At 51.9% G+C, this 18,054-nt stretch overlaps 1 protein-coding gene across 5 annotated transcripts in view; it reads left to right on the top strand.

Moving 5' to 3' along the window:
• oxr1a (oxidation resistance 1a) overlaps nucleotides 1–18,054 on the top strand; it is a 576,817-nt gene that overhangs the window by 97,007 nt on the left and 461,756 nt on the right. The gene's annotated exons all lie outside the window — the stretch shown is intronic.

The following is an 18,054-nucleotide window of genomic DNA, read 5'->3' as shown; positions in this document are numbered from 1 at the left end:
ATTCACAACCCTGTGTGTAAAAGACTTCCCTCACACATCTCCTCTAAGCTTTCATCTTTGCACCTTAAATGTATGTCCCCTAGTAATTGACTTTCCACTCTTGGGAAAAGCATCTGACTATCCACTCTGTCCATGCCACTCATTATTTTGTAAACCTCTTATCAGGTCGCGCTTCAACCTCCGTCTTTCCGGTGAAAAGAATCAGAGTTTATCCAACCTCTCCTCATAATTAATACCCTCTGAACCAGGCAACATACTGGTAAACCTCTTCTGTAGCCTCTCCAAACATCCACATCCTTCTGATAGCATGGAGACCAGAATTGTATTCAATATTCCAAATGTGACCTGCCAAGGTTCTGTCCAGTTGCAGCATGACTTGTCAATTTTTATACTCAATGGCCCGTCCAATGAAGGCAAGCATGCTCTATGCCTTCTTGACTACCTTCGCCACCTGCATTGCCATTTTAAACGATGAGTGGACCTGTACGGCCAGATCTCCCCGCTTGTCAATATTCCTAAGAGTTCTGCCATTTACTGTATAATTCCCACTTGTATTAGACCTTCCAAAATGCTATACCTCACATTAAACACCATCTGCCATCTCTCTGCCCAAGTCTCCAACCGGTCTATATCCCGCTGTATCCTCTTCAGTATCCACAACGCCACCAATCTTTGTGTCGTTCGCAAACTTACTAATCAGACCAGCTACATTTTCCTCCAAATCATTTACATATACTACGAACCACAAAAGTCCCAGCACTGATCACTGAGGTACACCACTAGTCACAGCCCTCCATTCAGAAAACCATCGTATCCTCTGTCTTCTATGACAGAGGTGAATCTCAGCACTGGTGTTATCACAACTTGTTTGAGGCGAGTGAAATCGGCTTCTTGTTTTGTGTTCCAATACCACTGAACATCGTTTGCAGTGTGCTTGTATAGTGCTTCACACTGACAAATTGGGCATGAAATTGATTCATAAATACAATGAAACATTGAATTGTTGCTTCACCTCTGCTATGACTTGCTTCTTATCAGGATCAGAGTGAAGTTCTTTAGCTGTCAGTTGATCATTAAGTTGAATTATTTTCTTGTTCAGCCTCACTGGTTTCCTATCGTGGCCAGTGAAGGCTTCTTCAATTGTGTCTCCACAACCATAGACTAGGAAATTGTCCACAGTCGTTCCCACTCCTGGAAGATCATTGACCATCTCCATCAATACTCTTCCAGAACAATATGAATACCAAAAGGCAGGCACAATCATCTGTACTTCCTAAATTGTGTTCAGAATGTAAGCGGAAAACTGCTGCTTTCCTCTCGTATCACCTGCCAGTATCCATCCTTAATATCTAGGGTAGTAAAGACTTGTGCCACGGCAATTTGTGACAGGATGTCTTCACTGTTTGGTGTGTGGTGATGAGATCTCTTCAGAGCTTTCTTGAGGTCTTTTGCACCTGTGCAGACTCTCAGCTTTCTAGGTTTTGTGTACTGCTACTGTACTAATCCTGTCTGCAGGAGTTTTCACTTTCTTTATTCCCTCCCTTCCCAGCCCTTGTGCCTTGTCTTTCAGGGTGGACGAGAGGGCAGTTGGACCTCTCGTCTGCAGGTCCTGTGAAGCTTGTGATGCTGCATGTCGCGTCATTGTTTCGCTGATATTTCACATGAACTCGATGTTCTCCTTCTGCAGTCATCAGTCACAAACCATATTTCACCTCATGACTTAATGCCATCAACCTATTCCAGGGTTGAGAATGGATGATCAGAATCTGACATCTCTCCAGGAATCATTGCTATCGGGGGGAATTTTCTAATTTTTCTGCAGAGTGTCGGAGTGAGCATAGGCTTTGGAAAGATCAGGACCCGCAATTGAGAAGAAAATTTAAATATAACGCCCCCCCCCCCCCCCCCCCCCCCCCCCCCCCCCCCACTCCTCACAGAACCCTCTTCAGCACTTAAGACTTCCACCATGAACTCAAATGGGGCTCCTGACATTCCGAGTCAGGGTTCTCATTACCGCATTGACAAGTGGTAGAACAAACGAGCCGAGAAATCCTGCCAGCACCAAAGCTGGTTCGGGATTCCCATGGGACTTTCCGCCCCTGCTGCCGTTACCATTCACTGAAAACAGGAGCAGAAAATCCCTTCCCCATTTCCTTCTTCCCGGCATGACACTTGTGTGTGAAATGCTTGAGCTTCTTGCAGTTAGAGCACTGCTTTCCCCATATTAAACATCCTTCCTTTTCTTTCTTGTGGTGTCCTCCACACTATTTATATCCAATACTCTGGCTCTGATCATTTTGCTGGTCCTTCTGCAAATTGTCCTTCCTTTCCTGTGCTTGGAAGACTTGGATTGCCACTCAATGTAATGTAACACCTCATAAGTTATCCTGTTAATACACTTCAAAGAAGTGGATGATTACCTCAGAGCTTCTGCGCACATCAATAGTTTTCTTCAGAGTTAGTTTCTCATCTCACAGCAGAGGTGCTCTGAGAGCAGAATCTCTTGTTCCAACGACAATCGAGTGTGATCATCCAAAGTTGTCCGAACTCTCAAGATTCAATGAGTATCCAACTAGTGTCAATACAGTCATGTACGATCAATGTTTTCCCTCTCCTCTTAAACTCTAGCATTAAACACATAGGCCGGGATTCTCCAAGCCCGTGCCGGCTCGGAGAACCGGCGCTGACGCTGAGATGGCCCGCGACGCCGGTCGGACGTCGAGACGCAATACTCCGGCGACCAGAGAATCGCCGGCAGCCACGCATGCGCGATGGGGGTGATGAAAGAGACCCTCGCAGCGATTCTCCACGGTCGACTGACCGAGTTCCCCCCGGTGTGGTTCTAACATGGTCCCACCTGGCGAGAGCTCGGATCTGCAGTTGCCCTCCTGGTGGGGGGGGCGGGGGGGCTCAGACTCCAGGCAGGGGGGGCCCTCCACGACGGCCAGGCCTGCGATCGGGGGCCACCAGTTGGCGGGCGCACGCGATCCGGGGGGGCGGGGGGGGTCCTACCTTCTTCCGCGCTGGCCAGCTGTGTGGCTCCGCCATGTTGCATGGCGCTGGAGCACAAGTGGGTGCCGTACACATACGCAGATCATTGTCGAACAGTGCAGGGCCGCGTTCGGCAGCGCAGAGCACTCAAGCGCCGTGCTGGCGCCCCGTGGGCACCAGAATTGCTGGGCCAAGGGGCCCGTTGACACCGGCGTGAAACACTCCTGTGTTTATGCCAATGTCAACACTGAGCCGTGTTTGCAGAGAATCCCGGTCACAGCATTCATAAGCAGAGGGTTTGAAGTGTGCGTTCAAAACCTCAACAATTTCATAATTTTCTGCTCCTCGGTGAGTTCTAAGATGCAAAACAGCTTTTAAATTTTTTTCCCCAGCATTCATGACAAAGTTGCAAGTTTCTTGTTCATCACTAAGGTAATCTCACAATACCGCCATTGATACTTGTGATGCCCTGTGAACCTGAAAGAATTTCCAGTTCTTCCCAATGAATTTCTAATTAACTTTTCAAATGTTATGAGGTTATTTTGCTTCCCCAATCGTTCAGACAAAGTTACAGATTCCTCTCACCTTCTGGGTGAATCACAGGTGCACAAAATTGCTACGGCACAGAAATAAATCATTTGTCCCGTCATGTCCGCACCGGCTTTCTCGAACAATTTACCCAGTGCCTCCACCTTCTCTTCATTGGCCTGAATCTTATTCCTTTTCAGATAATCAAATTCTTTCTTCAATGCCTCAAAATCTGCCTCCTCCATATTCTTAGGCAGCTCATTCCAGATTTAACTACCTGCTGCATGAACAAAGGCCGGGATTCTCCGCTATCCGGGCGGGACGGTCTGTACCGGCGCCAAGGATTGGCGTCAACCACTCCGGCCTCGGGCCACCCGGCAGGTGCAGAATCTTCCGCACCTTCAGGGGCTAGGCCAGTGCCGGCGGGGTTGGCGCCGCGCCAGCCGGTGCCGGCGGAGTTGGCACCATGCCAACCTGTGCCGAAGGGCCTCCGCCGGCCTCCGTGAGTTGGCACATGTGAGTGAGCGCCAGCCTGTTCTGGCATGATTCCAGCGATGCTCAGGGGGGTTCTTCTCCACGCTGACCATGGCGGACCGTTACAGCGGCCGGCACGGAGGGAAAGAGTGCCCCCATGGCATAGGACCGCCTGCAGATCGGTGGGCCCTGTTCGCGGGCCAGCCAACCGTGGAGGCCCTCCCAGGGCCAGATCCCCACGCGCCCCTCGAGGACTCCGCAGGCCACCCGCAGATTCAGGTCCCGCTGGTAAGGATCTTGTTTGATTTACGCTGGCGGGACTGGCCGAAAATGGGCAGGTCACTCGGCCCATCGCGGAGCGCAGAATCGCCGGGGGGCCACAGCCATTGGCCCCCGACCGGCGCGCCGCAATTCCCGCCTCTATTGAAAACCCGGCACTGGAGAATCAGGCGGCGGGGCGGCAGGGCGGGATTCACGCCGACCACGGCGATTCTCCAGCCCGGCGGGGAGTCGGAGAATCCGCCCAAAGTTTTCCCTCATGTCTCGTACAACAAAGAACAGCACAGCACAGGAACAGGTCCTTTGGCCCTCCATGCCTGCGCCAATCATGATGCCCATTGATGCGTTTGGCAGGTTGGTTCGACGTTGACTGCAACTGGATGCAGAGAAGCTAGGAACAAACGTCTGACACCGGAGATGATCCAACACTCTTTTATTTAACAACAAACTACTGTACATGTTGAGCTGTGGGTTGACACTCTACTAATCCTACTGATGACCTCTTACTGGCTCGACCAGACTTACTAGCTACCACATGGCAATAGTGCCCACTAACTTGTGCACTCTGACTGTCTCGGTGTCTGCGTCCCGAAAAGAGCAGGAGTCTTAATGCCCTGTGGGCTTTATAGTGGTGGTGTCTTGTCTGGTGATTGGTTGTTCTGTGTTGTGTGTTCATTGGCCATCCTATGTGTCAATCACTGCCTGTCTGCATCTCATTATATACATGAGTGGATATTATGACATCTCCCCCTTTTTTAAAAAAAAAGTTACTATGTACAAGTGGTGAGTTAACGAACATATGTACATGGGAAGGTGCCTATCGTGCAGGTTCAGAGCAAACTGAACAAAATTTACAAAAGTAAAGTCTGTAGATTCAGTCTTTGTGGCGGGCGACGAATTCTGGTCGATCGCCGGAGAGGTGGAGCAGGAGACGCCGGCACTTGGACAGGCAGGATTGCTGCCATTGCGGTGGTGCCGTGGACAGTCGGAATCACTGGCAGATCGGTGGCCTCGTGGAAGGAGACGTCTGGAGGAGGCATGATAACAGACGGAGCAATGCGGTCAGGCGGTGGGCGGAGAACTCTCCGCAGCGCCCTCCTGTTGTGCCGGAGAATGGAGCTGTCAACCATTTGAACAATGAAAGACCTTGAGGCTGCCTTCCTGACAACAACAGCTGGGGCTGACCAACCTCCCTCAGGCAACTGGCCGCGAACAACATCTGCTGGAGCCAGCGCAGGCAGATCCGTGGCATGAGTATCATACGTGATCTTCTGCTGGTCCCTGGACCGATGCACTTTTTGCAGCACCGTAAGGTGGTCAAGGTCTGGAATATGGATGGCTGGAACAGTCGTCCTCGGGTTGCGGTTCATGAGCATCTGCGCCGGAGACAAACCAGTCGACAGAGGGTTTGCCCTGTCGGCCAGCAGCGCCAAGTTGAAATCCGAGGCTGAGTCTGCAGCCTTGCACAATAACCGCTTGACAATATGGACCCCTTTCTCGGCCGTCCCGTTTGATTGCTGGTAATGGGGACTGGAGGTGATGTGTCTGAAGTTGTAGGATCGTGCAAAATCGGACCACTCCTGGCTGTAAAAACATGGACCGTTGTCACTCATTGCTGTGAGTGGTATCCCGTGCCTGGAAAGCGTCTCTTTGCAGGCTTTGATGACAGACCTAGACGTGAGGTCCAACAATTTAACCACTTCCGGGTAACTGGAGAAGTAGTCGACCAAGAGCACGTAATCACGCCCATTGGCGTGAAAGAGGTCTACCCCCACTTTAGACCACGGAGAGGTCACAATCTCGTGCTGTTGCAGTGTTTCTTTGGGCTGAGCCGGTTGAAACTTCTGGCAGGTTGGGCAGTTGAGGACCGTGTCGGCAATGTCCTGGTTGATGCCCGGCCAATAAACTGCCTCCCGAGCTCTATGTCGACATTTTTCTACCCCAAGGTGACCCTCATGGATCTGTCTGAGCACTACAGCTCGCATGCTTTGAGGAATAACGATCATATCCAGTTTAAGAAGGATTCCCTCAATGACCGTTAACTCGTCCTTAACGTTAAAGAACTGGGGACACTGCCCCTTTTGCCAGCCATGGGAAAGGTTTTGCATCACGCGCTGCAGTAGAGGATCTTTGGCAGTTTCTTCACGTATTTGGACCACTTGTTCATCAATGGCAGGGAGGTTGCTGGCACACAACTGCACCTGTGCCTCTATGTGGCAGATGAATTCGCCCTGTTCACACAGCGTGGTGATGGACCTGGACAGGGCATCTGCGATGATCAGCTCCTTACCCGCTGTGTAGACGAGTTCAAAATCATATCGGCGGAGACAAAGAAAAATTTGCTGTAGCCGAGACATCATGTCATTTAAATCCTTCTGGATTATGTGGACTAAAGGCCTATGGTCTGTTTCCACCGTGAACTTCAGCAGGCCGTATACGTAGTCATGAAACTTGACTATTCCTGTCAGGAGACCCAAGCACTCCTCCTCGATCTGGGCATACCTTTGCTCGGTTGGCGCCATGGCCCTGGAGGCATATGCCACTGGAGCCCAGGACGAGGAGTTGTCTCTCTGGAGGAGCACTGCCCCAATGCCATCCTGGCTTGCGTCGGTAGATACCTTGGTGTCCTTGGTTGGGTCAAAGAACACCAGTACTGGGGCTGTGGTGAGCTTCGCCTTTAGCTCGAGCCACTCCTTTTCATGGGTGGGCAGCCACTGGAACACTTCACTTCTTTACGAGATGTCGGAGGGCCGTGGTGTGGGCTGCCAAATTGGGAATGAATTTCTCGAGAAAATTTACCATCCCAAGGAAGCGGAGGACCGCCCTCTTGTCCTCCGGGGTCTTCATGGCGTTGATCGCCAGCACCTTGTCGGCGTCAGGTTGCAGACCCTGCTGTGAAATGTGGTCACCCAGAAACTTGATAGCGGATCGACCAAATGAGCATTTGGCCCTGTTGAGCTGGAGGCCATTTTCATGAATCCGCTGGAAGACCTGTCTGAGGCGAGCAATGTGATCCTCGGGTGTTGTGGACCAGATGATCACGTCGTCCATATAGACTCGCACCCCCTCGATGCTCTCCATCATTTGCTCCATGATGCGATGAAATACGTCGGAAGCTGATATGATACCGAAGGGCATGTGGTTGTAGCAATAGCGGCCGAACGGAGTGTTGAACATGCACAGCTTCCGACTGGACGCGTCCAGCTGTATTTGCCAGAAACCACGGGAGGCGACCAGCTTGGTGAAGAATTTGGCATGAGCCATCTCACTGGTTAACTCTTCACGCTTCGGGATCGGGTAGTGCTCTCGCATGATGTTGCGGTTCAGGTCTTTGGGATCAATGCAAATGCGGAGTTCGCCAGAGGGTTTTTTTACGCATACCATGGAGCTAATCCAGTCTGTTGGCTCCGTGACCTTTGAGATGATGCCCTGGTCTTGGAGGTCTTGCAGCTGCTTTTTCAGACAATCCTTGAGAGGAGCCGGCACCCGGCGTGGTGCATGGATCTCTGGGGGTGGCGTTCGGCTTGAGCAGAATTTTGTAGCGATATGGGAGCGTTCCCATTCCATCAAACACTTTGTGGTATTGTGTGAGAATGTCGTCTATCTCGGCCTGGAGATTCACATCGGGCGAGGCAGTCGCCGGTGTCGAGGACATGGTGTGGACTGGCTGGACCAGATTCAGGAGCTTACAGGCGCGAAGCGCGAGAAAGGACGCCCTGTCAGGCTGAACGATCTTGAATCGTAAAGTTGCCTTGAATTCCTTGTGAGATACCCCTAGCCGACACGATCCACTGGCACCTATGCCATTGCCATTGTAGTCAAGGAGTTGGCATGCTGGTGGAAGAATGCTGGGTTGGTCTCGGATGCTGTCGAGATCTGATTGCGATATGAGGTTCGCAGATGCGCCGCTGTCCAGTTTAAATCGGATGCGAGCCTGGTTGACTGTGAGGACAGCACACCACTCATCGTCGGGATCCACACTGAGGATCGAAAGGCGGGTTGCAGGTACAGTGGAGACCAGCTCACGTGTGGTTATGATGCCCACCCGATATGGAGACTCGAGGCAGTCAGCATCGGGGTCCATTGGGCTGTTGGGATCAGCATCCTGCATGTCTTGTTGTACCGAGCGGATACTTCTGCGCCGTGCCTGGGATCGCTGGCTGACAATCGGTGGAGCAGACCTGCAGCAGGCCGCGTAATGGCCAGGCTTCCCACACTGTAGGCATCGCCGTCCTTTGGCTGGACATTGCCGCTTTAAATGGGCAGAGCCACAATTCGGACACATCATAACGCTGACGTCAGCGCGTTCCGTGCACCAACGCGCATGCACAGTGCGGTCGGCTGACGTACGCACCTGCGCATTAGGGTGTCCGGCCTCGTCGTCCACCCGGTCGTGGCGCGCATACGTATGGACCCGGGAAAAGCGTGCATAATGCCCACTCTCCTCGATACTCAGGCCTTTCATTTTTGCAATGGCCTGCACCCGCTCTGCCTCGTGGGAAGCCAGTTTTGCAGTTTCCACCGCCCTGGAAGTAACGATTCTTGGCATGCTCATAGACTACGCACATCTCGATAGCGACGGAGAGGGTTAGCTGCTTGATTTTGAGGAGCTGCTGCCGCAGGGAATCGGAGTGGACCCCAAATATCTGATCCCAGATCATGGAATCAGCCGTCGAGCCGTAATTACATGACTGCGCCAGGATGCGGAGATGGACTGAAAAGGTTCATCCTTACCCTGAAGCCTCTGTTGGAAGATGTACTGTTCAAAGCTCTCATTCACTTCATTGTCGCAGTGGCTGTCGAATTTTAGGAGAACTGTTTTGAACTTCGTCTTGTCTTCGTCATCAGCAAATGTAAGCGAGTTGTAGATATGGATGGCGCTATCCCCCACGGTCGAGAGAAATAGCGCAATCTTCCTTGCTGCCGATGCTGCCTCGAGGTCGGAGGCTTCGATATACAGGAGAAACGTTTACTTGAAGATTTTCCAATTGGCGGCAAGGTTGGCGGAGATGCAGAGCTGCGGAGGAGGTTGGATGTTTTCCATTTCGCTGGATGGCCGCTTGCTGGTCGTTGCAGATTCACTCGAGGTAGGTTCGGCAGGATTAATAGCGCTCTGGTACCATGATGTGTTAGGCAGGTTGGTTCGACGTTGACTGAAACTGGATGCAGGGAAGCTAGAAACAAACGTCTGAGATGATCCAACACTGTTTTATTTAACTATGAACTGCTGTACATGTTCAGCTGTGGGTTGACACTCTACTAATCCTACTGATGACCTCTTACTGGCTCGACCAGACTTACTAGCTACCGCATGGTAATATTGCTCACTAGCTTGTGCACTCTGTCTCAGTGTCTGGGTCCCGAAAAGAGCGGGAGTCTGAATGTCCTGTGGGCTTTATAGTGGCGGTGTCTTGTCTGGTAATTGGTTATTCTGTGTTGTGTGTTCATTGGTCATCCTGTGTGTCAATCACTGCCTGTCTGCATTTCATTATATACATGAGTGGATATTATGACACCCATCTAAACTAAAACCGTTACCCTCTATTCCCATCCTATTTATGTATTTGTCAAGGTGCCTCTTAAACATCGGTATCGTGCCTGCTTCCACCACCTCCCCTGGCAGCGAGTTCCAGGCACTCGCTACCCTCTGTGTAAAAAAAACTCCCCTCGCACATCTCCTTTAAACATTGCCCCTCACACCTTAAACCTATGTCCACTAGTAATTGTCTTTTCCACCTTGAAAAAGTGCTTCTCCATTTCTACTTTTGCCAATTACCTTAAATTATCTATCTCTAGTTCTCGACCCTAGCACTGATTTTTAAAAAAATTTAAGAATCTTCTCTAAACCTCAGATCTCTTGCCCTAACTTTAGGACCTGCCAATCCTCTTTGTGAAGACTCCTCATTTTATACAATGCAATTCACACTCCACTCAGTCTCCTCTCTTCCAAAGAAGACAAAACCAAAATGCCATCTTTCCGTTTATCTAAAATGCTTCCATAGAATCCATATCCATAGAATCCCTACAGTGCAGAAGGAGGTCATTCGGTCCATCAAGTCTACATCAATCCTCAGAAAGAGCACCCTACCTAGACCCACTCCCTATCCTAACCCTGTAACCGTACCTAACCTGCGCATCTTTGGACACTAAGGAGTAATTCTAGCATGGTCAACTCACCTAACCTGCATATCTTTGGACTGTGGGAGGAAACCGGAGCACCTGGGGAAACCCACGCAGACACTGGGAAAATGTGCAAATTCCACACAGTCACCTAAGGTCAGAATTAAACACGGGTCTCTGACGCTGTGAGGCAGCAGTGCTAACCCTTTGGATAGCAGGGTCGTTCTCGGCACTGCAGGCTCTGAGAAACACCCCGCTATACGTACCCAAAATGTGACTGGTTTTTTTTGCGCGTTAAATCACTCCCTATCCATGCTGTTTCTGAAGAGTAATTTCCACAGATACTACCAGATTTTCCAGAACTTTCTGTTTTTATTCCGAATTCTATGTCAGTTACTTTCTTGATCTTTTCAGTTTAAGAAATTTGCTGTACTTGCCATCAATTCTGCTCAAAAGACAGATTCCGCTTATTTAATTCATCTTGGAGTTGCCAGGAACACAGACAAGGTCATTTCAAAATCGCAGTGCAGTAAAGTCTGTTTATTTCCCACTGACAGCTAGCTTCTCAAGACCATCAATGGCTTTGGGTGTCATTTGGGATGAAATTCAATACATTTGCTATGTCACTAGACATAGGAACCAGATAATAAAAATTACAACACGTGGCTCCTTGCCAACTGCTTGTAGTTCAAATCTCAAAATCACTCACTCCCCGTCCCCAAATGAATGTCTTGTAAGGTCATGGGCTGGTAGAATGCTATTTTGTGATATATTCTCTTGGCAAATGATAATGGGCAGTCCAGGAAAGATTTTACTCAAAGCTGTCCTCTTCAGTTTTCATACATTTTGCACAAATGCACATTGATGTCAGGGATGCAGGTCTTACAGAGCACTAATTATGGAGCATTTCACCCCACAGTTCTCATCAAATGCAATTTAGCTCCCTTCACCTTTGGATCAATGCAAACTGAGCACTGTGTAGTGGCGATCTTCCGGGCGGATATGCAGTCTGATTCGCCATGTCTGCTATCCGGGGAAGGGGGTACTCATCGAGGTGCGTGTACTGGTTTATGGTTTGGCTGTAGTCTACAACCATCCGGTTCTTTTCCCCGGTCCCGACGACCACTTGAGCTCTCCAGGTGCTATTACTGGCCTCGATGACCCCCTCCCTCGAGCCGCTGGACCTCTGACTTGATAAAAGTCCTGTCCTGGGCACTGTACCATCTGCTCCTGGTGGTGACAGATTTACATTCGGCGGTGAGGTTCGCGAAGAGCGAGGGAGGAGCGATCTTAAGCGTTGCGAGACTATATACGGTGAGAGGGGGTAGGGGCCCGCAGAACTTCAGGGTCAGGCTCCTGAGGTTGCACTGGAAATCCAGTCCCAACAGGAGAGGAGCGCAGACGTCCGGGAGGACATAGAGTTTGAAATTGGCATACTCGGCGACCTGTATCGCAAGGTTTGTGACACAGTATCCCTGGATCTGCACCGAATATGATCCGGAAGCGAGGGAGATTGTTTGGAATGCGGGGGAAATTTGGAGAGAACAGCGCCTTACCGTGTCTGGATGTACAAAGCTCTCCATGCTCCCAGAGTCAAACAGGCAGGGTGTTTCGTGCCTCACTGAGTTCCTGAGGTGCTTGGGCTGTGACTGGTTGAGGGTGACAGCGCCAGGCTGCGGGTAGCCGGCGTGGTCGGAGGTGGTGGGGTGGCCCCAAGGTGGCTGCCCCCATCAGTCGCACGTGTCGGACGGCGTTGGAGATGGCACCAAGATGGCGGCACCTATGAGTTGCAGGTGTTGGGTAGGGTTAAAGATGGCTGCCCCCACGGGCAGCACGAGGCTGATGACGCGTCCGAAGGGGGCGGTACTGGCAGGCACGCCGCCACGCTGCAGGTCTGCGGGCCTGTGAGTCTGAAAGCCGGGCCTGTGATTTAGAAGATTTGGATATGGCCAGGCAGACTTTGGCAAAGTGTCCTTTCTTGCCGCAGTCGCTACAGGTCGCGTTCCAAGCCGGGCAACGCTGCCTGAGGTGCTAGTTCTGGCTGCCGAAATAGCAGGGCAGTCCCCCGGGTTGGGCGGGCAGCCGCGTGGCACAGGCCTGGGGCACCCTCTGGTCGGGTGTCCATGAGGGGATTGTGTGGTCGGAGGGGAAAGCATTGAGGCTCTGAAACGCTACTCCTAAGAAGGTGGATAGCTTTACCGTCTCTTCTAGGTCGAGACAGCAAGCGCTGTCTGACATAGCTGGACTGGACTCCAGCCACATAGCTGTCCCGGATGGCGAGTTCCATATGCTGCGAGGCCGTGACGTCCTGATAATTGCAGTTTCGAGCGAGTACCTTCAGGTCACGTAGGTATTCCTCCAGCGATTCCCAAGGGCGTTGACAATGAGTGGTGAGGAGATGCCGTATGAACACTTCGTTCACCGGCCTCACGTACTGCCTTTTCAGGATCGCGACCGCGTCTGCGTACATGGTCGCTTCCTCGATCTGCGCAGAGATTCTGTGGCTCACCTGGGCGTGGAAGAGACTCAGTTTCTGTTCCTCGGTGATGGCGGGTGAGGAGGAGGCGGCAAGGTAGGCCTCAAAACAGCGGAGCCAGTGCGAAAAAATTCCTTTGGCTTCTTTTGCCTGAGGGTCGAGTTCCAGTCGATCAGGTTTGAGGGCTGCTTCCATAGCGATATTGTAGCTGATTAAATTGATGCAACCATCAATTCACACGAGACGGAGAGTTGAAGTGAACAGTGGTTTTAATCAACTAGAACTGTGCCTGCCTGCGACGGCTCTGCACTGAGAGCCGCCTGCAGGGCAGCAGATTTATATACCTCCCCCGAGGGGGCGGAGACATAGGTGGAGCCCACAAGGGCACCAACATAATACAATGTAATGTAATATAATACAATGGTGAATGGTAGCAGTAATACATTCACCACAGTCATTCAATAAGATCGACTGACCTTCTGCATCAACATCACTCTTCCATCAAACCCTGATATCCCTTGCTTCTTTGAGCACCCAGGAATCTACTGGGATAACTTTGACCTGGAAGTAGTACAATTGAAGATTTCCTTAAAACATTTGGAATCTGTAATTGTTTTTGAGCATGTTTGAAAATGATTTTTAAGATTTGTATTAATTGTAAAAGGATCAATTGTACCTTTCTTGGATAATAAGAAATACTGAGGCCTTGTGACCAGACAACCCTTGATCTGGAATCAGCATCATCGGAAAGTAAGTTGAGATATGGTTGGCTTGTGGGCTACTACAAAGGAGAGCTACAAACAAAGGAGCTAGAGGATGACATTCATCACACAGATGCAGAGAGAAAGAGAAAGCAGAGACAGGGAGAGGCCTGCCAAATTCTTGTGAAGAGAAGATACAGATCACTCTCAGGACAAGATGCATTTTTCTGTTTGGCTGACAAAGAGATAAGAGCACTTGGCAATGTGCGAGCTGGCTAAAAAAGGTCCCAAACCTGGAAAGCTGTGTGAATAGCTCTGAAACACTAAGAAACTAGGTATTTTCCAGTGACCAAATCCTGAACTGGAATGTAATTGGTTGGTCAGTTGGAAAGGTACTCTGGAAAGTTACACCATCAGGACTGTCGTGATCCAAGAGGTTGTGGGAAGTGTGCCTTGCTGATGAACCGAGAACCCCATAACAGGTATGTTGAGGCATTCTGGAGCGGTCCAGAGGCTGTGGTGGGTAAGGCGAGGGGGGCCGGGGGATCGGGGTGACATTTACAAATGGCAGGAACTGAAGGTAAGTGCGGCCTTTCTCGGGGCTTTGGGGAGTAACTTGCTACAGGATTCCTAGCCTCTGATCTACTCTTGTAGCTACAGTATTTAGATAATAATAATTAATAATAATAATCTTCATTTGTGTCACAAGTAGGCTTACATTAACGCTGCAATGAAGTTATTGTGAAAATCCCCAAGTCACCACACTCTGGCGCCTGTTCGGGTACACAGAGGGAGAATTCAGAATGTCCAATTCACCTCACAGGCACGTCTTTCAGGACCTGTGGGCGGAAATCGGAGCGCATGGAGGAAACCCACGCAGACACAAGGAGAACATGCTGACTCCGCACAGACAGTGACCCAGCCGGGAATCGAACGCGGGTCCCTGGGGCTGTGAAGGAACAGTGCTAACCACTGTGCTACTGTGCTGCCCTATATGGCTAGTCCAGTTCAGTTTCTGCTCAATGGTAAATGTGGTAGTCACCACTGTTTGTATAATGTGTATATGAGAGGTAATATGGTAAGGCTCCTGTACTACAGGTACGGCGGTAGATCCCTGCCTGCTGGCTCCACCTAGTAGGCTGAGTATAAATGTGTGGGCTCACCGAGCTGCAGCCATTTCGGCAGCAGCTGCAGGAGGCAACATATCTCTGCTGAATTAAGCCTCGATTACTCAATACTCTCATCTCGCCGTAAATGATAGTGCATCAATTTATTAAGCAGTGATTTTACATCGATGGAACTACGCATCAAGCCAGATTGCCTGCAGCTGCACCCTCAAGCAGACAACGCCACGTCGGCCTTCAACCATTGGCTAGCTTGCTGTGAAGCCTACATTGGATCAGCTACAGAACAGCCCACAGAAGCACAGAAACTCCAGATCCTGTACTCAAGGATGAGCTCCGATATTTTTCCCCTTATCTGGGACGCGCCCAACTACACTGAGGCCATGGCGCTTCTGAAAGGGAACTACATCCGGCCGATGAACAAACTCTAAGCCAGGTACCTCATGTCCACGCGGCAACAACTCCCCGGTGAGTCATTAGACGATTTCTGGCGTGCCCTGCACATCCTGGAAAGGAACTGCAATTGCCAGGCAGTTTCAGCTGTGGAACACACACAACTCTTAATCAGAGACGCTTTTGTTATGGGCATGCAGTCGGCGTACATCCGTCAGCACCTATTAGAAGGGGGTACGCTTGACCTCGCGGCGACCAGGCAACTAGCGAATTCACTAACGGTAGCCTCCCGCATCGCACAGTCATACGCCCCCGACCGCACGGCATACACCCCCGACTGTACAGCACCCCCATGGACATCGTGGGCCCCACCAGCAGCTGCCCCAGTCAACCCCAAGCCTGCGCCACGCGGCAGCCAAACCCGGGGGGGGGGGGGGGGGGGCGCAAGTGCTATTTCTGCAGGCAGACAAAGCACCCCCGACAATGCTGCCCAGCACGGAGCGCAATCTGCAATGCTTGCGGAAAGAAGGGACATTTTGCTGCCGTGTGCCAGGCCCGGTCGATCGCCACTGTACTCAGGCCCATTGTTCCTGCACCCCCACGTGCGACCCGTGGGCGCCGCCATCTTCCCCCCAGCAGAACACGTGCAGCCTGTGGGTGCCGCCATCTTCCTCCCAGAAGACTACGTGCGGCCCATGGGCACTGCCATCTTTAACGACGCCCGCCATGTGCGCCCCGTGGACGCTGCCATCTTTGGTGCCATGTTGGACGGCGCCTCAGGACCCCTGCTCGTCGGGGACTTCATCGGGCCGTTCATCACCTGCCACCACTGCCCACCAGCCCAGGTCCTCCCAACATCAACCGCAAATCACCTCCATCACGCTCGACCAGTTCGGGCCGCTCAAGCTCGCAACCGCGTCGACGACGGTAAAGGTTGATGGGCACAAGACATCCTGCCTTCTTGACTCCGGGAGCACGGAAAGCTTCATCTACCCCTCCATGGTAAGGTGCTGCTCCCACGCGGTACACCCCATTAACCAGAGAATCTCCCTGGCCTCCGGATCCCATTCCGTGGAAATCCGGGGGTACTGCATCGTCACCTTCACCGTCCAGGGCGAGCAACGTCCGACTCTACGTCCTCCCCAACCTCTGCGCTTCCCTGTTACTCAGCCTGGACTTCCAGTGCAACCTCCAAAGCCTAACTCTAAAATTCGGTGGACCCCTACCACCCCTCACCGTCTGCGGCCTCACGACACTTAAGGTTGACCCACCTTCACTGTTTGCAAACCTCACCCCGGATTGCAAACCCGTTGCCACCAGGAGCAGACGGTACAGTGCCCAGGACAGGACCTTCATCAGGTCGGAGGTCCAGCGGCTTCTGCGGGAAGGCATCATTGACTACGGTCAGACCATCAATCGGTACACGCAGCTCGACGCGTACCCCCTCCCACGCATATCTGACATGGTCAATCAGATTGCACAGTACCGGGTCTTCTCGACAGAGGACCAGAAATCTGCCTACCACCAACTCCCCATCCACAAGGCGGACCGATAATACACTGCATTCAAAGCAGATGGTCACCTTTATCATTTCCTTCGGGTCCCCTTTGGCGTCACTAACGGGGTCTCGGTCTTTCAATGTGAGATGGACCGAATGGTTGACCGGTACGGGCTGCGGGCCACCTACCTGTACCTAGATAACATCACTATCTGCAGCCACGACCAGCAGGACCACAAAGCAAACTTTTCAAATTTCTCCAAACCACTAAACTCCTGAACCTCACGTATAACAAGAAGTGTGTGTTCAGCACCAACCGCTTAGCCATCCTTGGCTATGTGGTGCAAAATGGAGTTCTAGGGCCCGACCCCGACCGCATGTGTCCCCTCATCGAAATCCCCCTCCCCCACTGCCCCAAGGCCCTGAAACGATGCCTGGGGTTTTTCTCCTATTATGCCCAGTGGGTCCCTAACTGGGTCCCTATTCAGACAAGGCCCGCCCACTCATTCAGTCCACAGTTTTTCCCCTGACGGCTGAGGCCCACCAGGCCTTCAACCGCATCAAGGCCGACATCGCCAAGGCCACGATGCACGCGGTCGACGAGACCCTCCATTTTCAGGTCGAGAGCGATGCATTGGATGTCGCTCTGGCCGCCACCCTCAACCAGGCAGCCAGACCCCGTGGCATTCTTTTCCCGCACCCTCCATGCCTCCGAAATTCGGCACTCCTCTGTCGAAAAGGAGGCACAAGCCATCGTAGAAGCTGTGCGGCATTGGAGGCATTACCTGGCCGGCAGGAGATTCACTCTCCTCACTGACCAACGGTCGGTTGCCTTCATGTTCAATAATACACTGCGACCCCCCATAAGCGTCTCATTGCCTTCCCCAGGAAGTCCATCTCCGGGGTTTAACTCCCAACGTGGCTGGCAGCTCCAGGACCCATTCTCCTCCGCAAACACGTGCGGCTCCACAAGGCGGACCCGTTGTTCGAAAGGTTACAGCTGCTGCATGCGAACCCGCAGTACACCTACTTGGCGCAGCCCGACGGCCGCCAAGACACAGTCTCCCTCAGGGACCTGGCACCAGCTGGTCCCCCCCTCCCCCCCCCCCCCCCCCCACCCACCACCTCTGCCCCGGCGCCGCTCTTCCTCCCCCCAGCGCACCTCACCACAGCCCCGCTCCAGGACGATCCGTCCTCCCATTGGTTCCACCCGGGGATGAGGATGAAGCCTACACGCTCCCGGAGTCACTGGCGACCGAGCCGGTGCCCACATCACCACCGGGACTGCGGCACTCACAATGGAGGATTAAGGCACCCGACCGGACACATTTGTGAACTTTCAACAAACTGTACACTTCAAAAATGCTCACACATCACGTAAATAGTTTTTCCACCCCCTCCGCTGGGCTTTTTTTTAACAGGGGGTGAATGTGGTAGTCACCACTGTTTGTATAATGTGTATATGAGAGG

The sequence above is a fragment of the Scyliorhinus canicula genome, chromosome 10, assembly GCF_902713615.1.
Source record: "Scyliorhinus canicula chromosome 10, sScyCan1.1, whole genome shotgun sequence".
Classification (NCBI taxonomy): domain Eukaryota; kingdom Metazoa; phylum Chordata; class Chondrichthyes; order Carcharhiniformes; family Scyliorhinidae; genus Scyliorhinus; species Scyliorhinus canicula.
The sequence above is the reverse complement of the archived record's forward strand: the minus strand, read 5'-3'. Positions and strand labels throughout refer to the sequence as shown.